A 10,261-nucleotide genomic window follows, 5' to 3' on the forward strand; every position below is an offset into this window, starting at 1 on the left:
TGTCATCGGTATGTTACTTGCCTGAGATTCGATCGTCGGTATCTCGATACCTAGTTCAATCTCGTTACCGGCAAGTGTCTTTACTCGTTCCGTAATACATCATCCCGCAACTAACTCATTAGTTACAATGCTTGCAAGGCTTTATAGTGATGTGCATTACCGAGTGGGCCCAGAGATACCTCTCCGACAATCGGAGTGACAAATCCTAATCTCGAAATACGCCAACCCAACAAGTACCTTTGGAGACACCTGTAGAGCACCTTTATAATCACCCAGTTACGTTGTGACGTTTGATAGCACACAAAGTGTTCCTCCGGTAAACGGGAGTTGCATAATCTCATAGTCATAGGAACATGTATAAATCATGAAGAAAGCAATAGCAACATACTAAACGATCGAGTGCTAAGCTAACGGAATGGGTCAAGTCAATCACATCATTCTCCTAATGATGTGATCCCGTTAATCAAATGACAACTCATGTCTATGGCTAGGAAACATAACCATCTTTGATCAACGAGCTAGTCAAGTAGAGGCATACTAGTGACACTCTGTTTGTCTATGTATTCGCACATGTATCAAGTTTCCAGTTAATACAATTCTAGCATGAATAATAAACATTTATCATGATATAAGGAAATAAATAATAACTTTATTATTGCCTCTAGGGCATATTTCCTTCAGTCTCCCACTTGCACTAGAGTCAACAATCTAGTTCACATCGCCATGTGATCAATAGTTCACATCACCATGTGATTAACACCCATAGTTCACATCGTCATGTGACCAACACCCCAAGGGTTGACTAGAGTCAGTAATCTAGTTCACATCGCTTATGTGATTAACACCCAAAGAGTACTAAGGTGTGATCATGTTTTGCTTGTGAGATAATTTTAGTCAACGGGTCTGTCACATTCAGATCCGTAAGTATTTTGCAAATTTCTATGTCTACAATGCTCTGCACGGAGCTACTCTAGCTAATTGCTCCCTCTTTCAATATGTATCTAGACCGAGACTTAGAGTCATCTAGATTAGTGTCAAAACTTGCATCGACGTAACCCTTTACGACGAACCTTTTGTCACTTCCATAATCGAGAAACATATCCTTATTCCACTAAGGATAATTTTGGCCGCTGTCCAGTGATCTACTCCTAGATCACTATTGTACTCCCTTGCCAAAATCAGTGTAGGGTATACAATAGATCTGGTACACAACATGGCATACTTTATAGAACCTATGGCCAAGGCATAGGGAATGACTTTCATTCTCTTTCTATCTTCTGCCGTGGTCGGGCTTTGAGTCTTACTCAATTTCACACCTTGTAACACAGGCAAGAACTCTTTCTTTGTCTGTTCTATTTTGAACTACTTCAAAATCTTGTTAAGCTATGTACTCATTGAAAAAACTTATCAAGCGTCTTGATCTATCTCTATAGATCTTGATGCTCAATATGTAAGTAGCTTCACCGAGGTCTTTCTTTGAAAAACTCCTTTCAAACACTCCTTTATGCTTTGCAGAATAATTCTACATTATTTCCGATCAACAATATGTCATTCACATATACTTATCAGAAATGTAGTAGTGCTCCCACTCACTTTCTTGTAAATACAGGCTTCACCGCAAGTCTGTATAAAACTATATGCTTTGATCAACTTATCAAAGCGTATATTCCAACTCCGAGATGCTTGCACCAGTCCATAGATGGATCGCTGGAGCTTGCATATTTTGTTAGCACCTTTAGGATTGACAAAACCTTCTGGTTGCATCATATACAACTCTTTTTTAATAAATCCATTAAGGAAGGCAGTTTTGTTTATCCATTTGCCAGATTTCATAAAATGCAGCAATTGCTAACATGATTTGGACAGACTTAAGCATCGCTGCGAGTGAGAAAATCTCATCGTAGTCAACACCTTGAACTTTGTCAAAAACCTTTTTCCGACAAGTCTAGCTTTGTAGATAGTAACACTACTATCACTGTCTGTCTTCCTCTTGAAGATCCATTTAATCTCAATGGCTCGCCGATCATTTGGCAAGTCAATCAAAGTCCATACTTTGTTCTCATATATGGATCTTATCTCAGATTTCATGGCCTCAAGCCATTTCGCGGAATCTGGGCTCATCATCGCTTCCTCATAGTTCGTAGGTTCGTCATGGTCAAATAACATGACCTCCAGAACAGGATTACCGTACCACTCTGGTGTGGATCTCACTCTGGTTTACCTACGAGGTTTGGTAGTAACTTGATCTAAAGTTACATGATCATCATCATTAACTTCCTCACTAATTGGTGTAGGAGTCACAGGAACAGATTTCTGTGATGAACTACTTTCCAATAAGGGAGCAGGTACAGTTACCTCATCAAGTTCTACTTTCCTCCCACTCACTTCTTTTGAGAGAAACTCCTTCTCTAGAAAGGATCCATTCTTAGCAACGAATGTCTTGCCTTCGGATCTGTGATAGAAGGTGTACCCAACTGTCTCCTTTGGGTATCCTATGAAGACACATTTCTCCGATTTGGGTTTGAGCTTATCAGGATGAAACCTTTTCACATAAGCATCGCAACCCCAAACTTTAAGAAACGACAACTTTGGTTTCTTGCCAAACCACAGTTCATAAGATGTTGTCTCAACGGATTTAGATGGTACCCTATTTAACGTGAATGCAGCTGTCTCTAATGCATAACCCCAAAACGATAGTGGTAGATCGGTAAGATACATCATATATCGCACCATATCTAATAAAGTACGGTTACGATGTTCGGACACACCATTACTGTAATGCCCCGAGGCCGATGCTCTAGTTGCCTTCCATTTATTTTGTTGTTGCCATGTATGGATTGCCATGATTGTCATAATAAATTGTTGCATCATCATGCTTGTGTTATCTTTTATTCTCATTTTGTGCATTCCATCTTCATGTATGTTGCCATGTGCATTTGCATCCATCATGTTCATGATTGCTTGCTTGCGGGTGATGTTTGTTTTATTATTATTATTATTATTATTATTATTATTATTATTATTATTATTATTATTATTATTATTATTATTATTATTATTATTTTGCATCATGCATTCGTCTCCATATTATTGTTGTGCTTGTTTCCTTTTACTTGTCCATGTGCATTACAACTCCTTCTTCTTGTCCTTGATCCTTTCTCTTTTACTTATTGCTCAACTTCAACTTGGATTCACCCAAGTTTCTATCCCATCCAAACTTCTCCTTTCTTCTTTATTTCATTTATTTTTTGTCTTGTGGCATTTTCCCTATTCGGAAAAATGTTCAACTTATCCCTATAAATCCTAAATGATGCCTACACACTCTCTGCCGAATTACAGGTCCTTTGGAATTGTTTTGGTTGGGTTCAAAAATGGCTCAAGTTTGAATTTAATTCAAACTTGAATTATTTTTATATCCTTAAAAATGCCCAAACCAGTTTATTCATACTGTGCATGTTTCCAGGACGCCTAATATATTTTTTATCTCTTCAAATTCCCTGTCTACCCATTTCTTTCTTTTCCTCCAAGTTTCTGTCTGAAGAAAATGGAGAAGAAAAAGAAGTTGAGGCAGGAAGAGAGCCCAGCTGGGCCTCCCAACTCCAGCCGACCCAGCCCAGTGCCTCAAACGGCCACCTGCTCCGTTTCCCCTCCGTCTCCCTCGCTTCAGACACAGAGCGCTCGCGCCGTCGCGCCGTGAGCTCACGGACGTCGAGGCCAGCACGTCCCGCACCCCTAGAAAGCCCCGCAGCGATCCCTAGGGTTTTCCTCCGTCCTCCTCGCGCCGCCATCTCTCTGTTACCTCTCGTTCTCTCTCCCGCAGGAGCCCATGGCGAGCCTGACCGAGCCCCTCACATGGCGCCCTCGCGCCCGAGCTCTTCATCAGCCCCGCGTCACCGGAGTTAAGCCACCGGCCGCCCGAGCCTTGTGCGCCTCTGCCTCGAGGACCTCCTCGTCCCCAACCAGGACGCCATGGTCGGCCTCCTCTGTTCGTCCTCTGCCTCGTGCGCGACCCCGTCGGCCGGATCTTCTCGAGCTCGCCGTCCCCTGCGCCTCAAGCTCCTCCTGCCGGAGCCGCAAGTCCCGTGCCTCTGCGTTCAGCGCCGCCGTCTGCATCCCGCCTGAACGGATCGAGCGATCCTGCTCATCCCGCGCCGTGCCAAGCTGTTGTCTCCTGCCTCATCGCGCTCGTCCCGCTCCTCTACCTCCCCTGCGTCGCCGAGCGCCATCGCCCGCTGCAGCCATCATCTTGATCCAGGCGGGATCGAGCCCGATGACGACGACCAGTGCCTCGTCCCGCTCCTTGTGTTGCCCCGCGCGCCGCCAAGCTCCACGCCACCGGAGACCTCCAGCGCGCCCTCTGCCTCGCCCGTCCGCGCACCTGGGACGCCACCCCTTTGCCCGTTGACCGAGAGCACGGTCATCTCGAGCCGATCCCCCGCCGCTCGTCTTCGTTGACCGTTCCACCCCAGCGCCTGGGCCAGCGGCCACCGGCTCCAGCCAGCCTCTCCATCGATTGGGCCTTGGCCCATGGTGAGGCCCCCCAGTGCACCTTTGTTATTCTTCTGTTGGGCCTGGTCGGGTTTTAGATTCGGCCCAATGTAGTTTTTTTCCATGTCTGCGATTTAGCTATTATCCAGAGTATTGCAGTTTTACAGAAAAACCCCTTATGTTCATGCATTAATAGTTAATTAACCTTGCATCTTTTGTAAATAATTTATATATGTAAAATGCTCAAAATTTGTGTAGCTTAATAATATGCCACTTTCATCCCATGTTAATATGTTTAAAATGCTGTTTATTTAATTTTGCATAAATGCCATGTTAAAATGATTTATTTCATAACTAAATAACCGTAACTCGGATTTTAATAAACTTCATATGTAAATGCGGTAGAAAAATGCATAGATTAACTTAGTGCACTTCATTTTGCTGTTTAACAATATTAAAATTGTGTTTAGGGCAGAACAGTACCAAATTCAAAATATGCACATGAGGAGTTATCGGAATTGTTGTTTGTTGTTCCGGCCTCATTTAAACTTGCCTAGATAGGTTGTTTAATTATGATGCACCCCTTGCCATGTTTAATAACATTTAATATTGTTGGGTACATAACCGAGAGAACTAAACAATTGATGTGGTGTTTCGTCAATATGCAACTCATTGCATATTGAGCTCCACTTAACTTGTAGTTTCGTTTGTGCACTTTGCCATGCCATGCCTCTTTAAACCGGACATGCATCATACTTGTTTGTGCATCATGCCATGTTTATGATTGTGTGTTTACTATGTTGTTTGTTTCTTTCCGGGTTGCTTCTCTCGTTAGCTTCGGTTTCGTTCCGGGGTTGTGAGGATTCGTTCGACTACATCCGTTTGTCTTCTTCATGGACTCGTTCTTCTTCCTTGCGGGATCTCAGGCAAGATGACCATACCCTCAAAATCACTTCTATCTTTGCTTGCTAGTTGTTCGCTCTATTGCTATGCTGCGCTACCTACCACTTGCTATATCATGCCTCCCAAATTGCCATGAAACCACCTCTAACCTTTGTCACCCTTCCTAGCAAACCGTTGTTTGGCTATGTTACCGCTTTTGCTCAGCCCCTCTTATAGCGTTGCTAGTTGCAGGCGAAGTTGAAGATTGCTCCATGTTGGATTATGTTTATGTTGGGATATCACAATATCTCTTATATTATTAATGCATCTATAAACTTGGTAAAGGGTGGAAGGCTCGGCCTTATGCCTGGTGTTTTGTTCCACTCTTGCCGCCCTAGTTTCCGTCATACCGGTGTTATGTTCCTTGATTTTGCGTTCCTTACGTGGTTGGGTGATTTATGGGACCCCCTTGACAGTTCGCTTTGAATAAAACTCCTCCAGCAAGGCCAAACCTTGGTTTTACCATTTGCCTACCTAAGCCTTTTTCCCTTGGGTTCTGCAGACTCAAGGGTCATCTTTATTTTAAACCCCCGGGCCAGTGTTCCTCTGAGTGCTGGTCCAAACTAGAGCCCTTTGCAGCGCCACCTTGGGGAAACTTGAGGTCTGGTTTTAGTTGTACGGACTGCTCATCCGGTGTGCCCTGAGAACGAGATATGTGCAACTCCTATCGGGATTTGTCGGCACATTCGGGCGGCTTTGCTGGTCTTGTTTTACCATTGTCGAAATATCTTGTAAACCGGGATTCCGAGACTGATCGGGTCTTCCCGGGAGAAGGTTTATCCTTCGTTGACCGTGAGAGCTTATAATGGGCTAAGTTGGGACACCCCTGCAGGGTATTATCTTTCGAAAGCCGTGCCCGCGGTTATGTGGCAGATGGGAATTTGTTAATATCCGGTTGTAGAGAACTTGACACTTGACCTTAATTAAAACGCATCAACCGCGTGTGTAGCCGTGATGGTCTCTTCTCGGCGGAGTCCGGGAAGTGAACACGGTTTCTGGGTTATGTTTAACATAAGTAGGAGTTCAGGATCACTTCTTGATCATTGCTAGTTCACGACCGTTCCGTTGCTTCTCTTCTCGCTCTCATTTGCGTATGTTAGCCACCATATATGCTTAGTGCTTGCTGCAGCTCCACCTCACTACGCTTTTCCTTCCTATAAGCTTAAATAGTCTTGATCTCGCGGGTGTGAGATTGCTGAGTCCTCGTGACTCACAGATACTTCCAAAACAGTTGCAGGTGCCGACGATGCCAGTGCAGATGATGGGATCGACCTCAAGTGGGAGTTGGATGAGGAACGTGGTCGTTACTATGTGTCTTTTCCTGATGATCAGTAGTGGAGCCCAGTTGGGACGATCGGGGATCTAGCAGTTGGGTTGTCTTCTTTTATTTTGGTTCCGTAGTCGGACCTATGTGTATCTTGAATGATGTATGATTTTTTATGTATTGTGTGAAGTGGCGATTGTAAGCCAACTCTTTATCCCATTCTTGTTCATTACATGGGATTGTGTGAAGATGACCCTTCTTGCGACAAAACCACAATGCGGTTATGCCTCTAAGTCGTGCCTCGACACGTGGGAGATATAGCCGCATCGTGGGTGTTACAATTACACTGTGGTGTTCCAGGTGGCGTGAGTAGTGAAACTATTTCACATTGTTTTAACTGAAGGCCAAACTCGTAACTCAAATACTCTTCTCTACGATCAGATCGTAGAAACTTTATTTTTCTTGTTACGATGATTTTCCACTTCACTCTGAAATTATATGAACTTTTCAAATGTTTCAGACTTATGTTTCATTAAGTAGATATACCCATATCTGCTCAAATCATCTGTGAAGGTGAGAAAATAACGATATCCGCCACGAGCCTCAATATTCATTGGACCACATACATCTGTATGTATGACTTCCAACAAATCTGTTGCTCTCTCCATAGTTCCGGAGAACGGCGTTTTAGTCATCTTGACCATGAGGCATGGTTCGCAAGCATCAAGTGATTCCAAAATCCCATCAGTATGGAGTTTCTTCATGCGCTTTACACCAATATGACCTAAATGGCAGTGCCACAAATAAGTTGCACTATCATTATTAACTTTGCATCTTTTGGCTTCATTATTATGAATATGTGTATCGCTACGATCGATATCCAACAAACCATTTTATTGGGTGTATGACCATAGAAGGTTTTATTCATGTAAACAGAACAACAATTATTCTCTAATTTAAATGAATAACTGTATTGCAACAAACATGATCAAATCATATTCATGCTCAACGCAAACACCAAATAACACTTATTTAGTTTCATCACTAATCCCGAAAGTATAGGGAGTGTGCGATGATGATCATATCACTTGGAACTACTTCCAACACACATCGTCACCTCGCCTTTTACTAGTCTCTGTTTATTCTGCAACTCCCGTTTCGAGTTACTACTCTTAGCAACTGAACCAGTATCAAATACCGAGGGGTTGCTATAAACACTAGTAAAGTACACATCAATAACATGTATATCCAATATACCTTTGTTCACTTTGCCATCCTTCTTATCCACCAAATAGTTGGGGTAGTTCCGCTTCCAGTGACCAGTCCCTTTGCAGTAGAAGCACTTAGTCTCAGGCTTAGGACCAGACTTAGACTTCTTCACTTGAGCAGCAACTTGCTTGCCGTTCTTCTTGAAGTTCCCCTTCTTCCCTTTGCCCTTTTCTTGAAACTAGTGGTCTCGTCAATCATCAACATTTGATGTTTTTTCTTGATTTCTACCTTCGTCGATTTCAGCATCACGAAGAGCTCGGAAATTACTTTCGTCATCCCTTGCATACTATAGTTCATCACGAAGTTCTACTAACTTGGTGATGGTGACTAGAGAATTCTGTCAATCACTATTTTATCTGGAAGATTAACTCCCACTTGATTCAAGCGATTGTAGTACCCAGACAATCTGAGCACATGCTCACTGCTTGAGCTATTCTCCTCCATCTTTTAGCTATAGAACTTGTTGGAGACTTCATATCTCTCAACTCGGGTATTTGCTTGAAATATTAACTTCAACTCCTGAAACATCTCATATGGTCCATGACGTTCAAAACGTCTTTGAAGTCCCGATTCTAAGCCGTTAAGCATGGTGCACTAAACTATCAAGTAGTATCATATTGAGCTAGCCAAACGTTCATAACGTCTGCATCTGCTCTTGCAATAGGTCTGTCACCTAGCGGTGCATCAAGGACATAATTCTTCTGTGCAGCAATGAGGATAATCTTCAGATCACGGATCCAATCCACATCTTTGCTACTAACATCTTTCAACATAATTTTCTCTAGGAACATATCAAAAATAAACACAGGGAAGCAACAACGCGAGCTATTGATCTACAACATAATTTGCAAAAATACTATCAGGACTAAGTTCATGATAAATTTAAGTTCAATTAATCATATTACTTAAGAACTCCCACTTAGATGGACATCTCTCTAATCCTCTAAGTGATCACGTGATCCATATCAACTAAACCATGTACGATCATCACGTGAGATGGAGTAGTTTCAATGGTGAACATCACTATGTTGATCATATCTACTATATGATTCACGCTCGACCTTTCGGTCTCCGTGTTCCAGGCCATATCTGCATATGCTAGGCTCGTCAAGTTTAACCTGAGTATTCCGCGTGTGCAACTGTTTTGCACCCGTTGTATTTGAACGTAGAGCCTATCACACCCGATCATCATGTGGTGTCTCAGCACGAAGAACTTTCGCAACGGTGCATACTCAGGGAGAACACTTTTATCTTGAAATTTTAGTGAGAGATCATCTTATAATGCTACCGTCAATCAAAGCAAGATAAGATGCATAAAAGATAAACATCACATGCAATCAATATAAGTGATATGATATGGTCATCATCATCTTGTGCTTGTGATCTCCATCTCCAAAGCACCGTCATGATCACCATCGTCACCCGCGCGACACCTTGATCTCCATCGTAGCATCGTTGTCGTCTCGCCAACTATTGCTTTTACGACTATTGCTACCGCTTAGTGATAAAGTAAAACAATTACATGGCGATTGCATTGCATACAATAAAGCGACAACCATATGGCTCCTGCCAGTTGCCGATAACTCGGTTACAAAACATGACCATCTCATACAATAAAATATAGCATCATGTCTTGACCATATCACATCACAACATGCCCTGCAAAAACAAGTTAGACATCCTCTACTTTGTTGTTGCAAGTTTTACGTGGCTGCTACGGGCTTAGCAAGAACCGTTCTTACCTACGCATCAAAACCACAACGATAGTTTGTCAAGTTGGTGCTGTTTTAAGCTTCGCAAGGACCGGGCGTAGCCACACTCGGTTCAACTAAAGTGAGAGAGACAGACACCCGCCAGTCACCTTTAAGCATCAAGTGCTCGCAACGGTGAAACCAGTCTCGTGTAAGCGTACGCGTAATGTCGGTCCGGGCCGCTTCATCTCACAATACCGCTGAACCAAAATATGACATGCTGGTAAGCAGTATGACTTATATCGCCCACAACTCACTTGTGTTCTACTCGTGCATATAACATCAACGCATAAAACCAGGCTCATGCAGGATCATGGTGATGCATAGCAACGAGAGGGGAGAGTGTTGTCCACGTACCCTTGTAGACCGATAGCGGAAGCGTTATCACAACGCGGTTGATGTAGTCGTACGTCTTCACGATCCGACCGATCAAGTACCGAACGTACGGCACCTCCGAGTTCAGCACACGTTCAGCTCGATGACGTCCCTCGAACTCCGATCCAGCCTAGTGTTGAGGGAGAGTTTCGTCAGCACGACGACGTGGTGA

This window comes from Aegilops tauschii, chromosome 7 (genome assembly GCF_002575655.3).
Source record: "Aegilops tauschii subsp. strangulata cultivar AL8/78 chromosome 7, Aet v6.0, whole genome shotgun sequence".
Classification (NCBI taxonomy): domain Eukaryota; kingdom Viridiplantae; phylum Streptophyta; class Magnoliopsida; order Poales; family Poaceae; genus Aegilops; species Aegilops tauschii.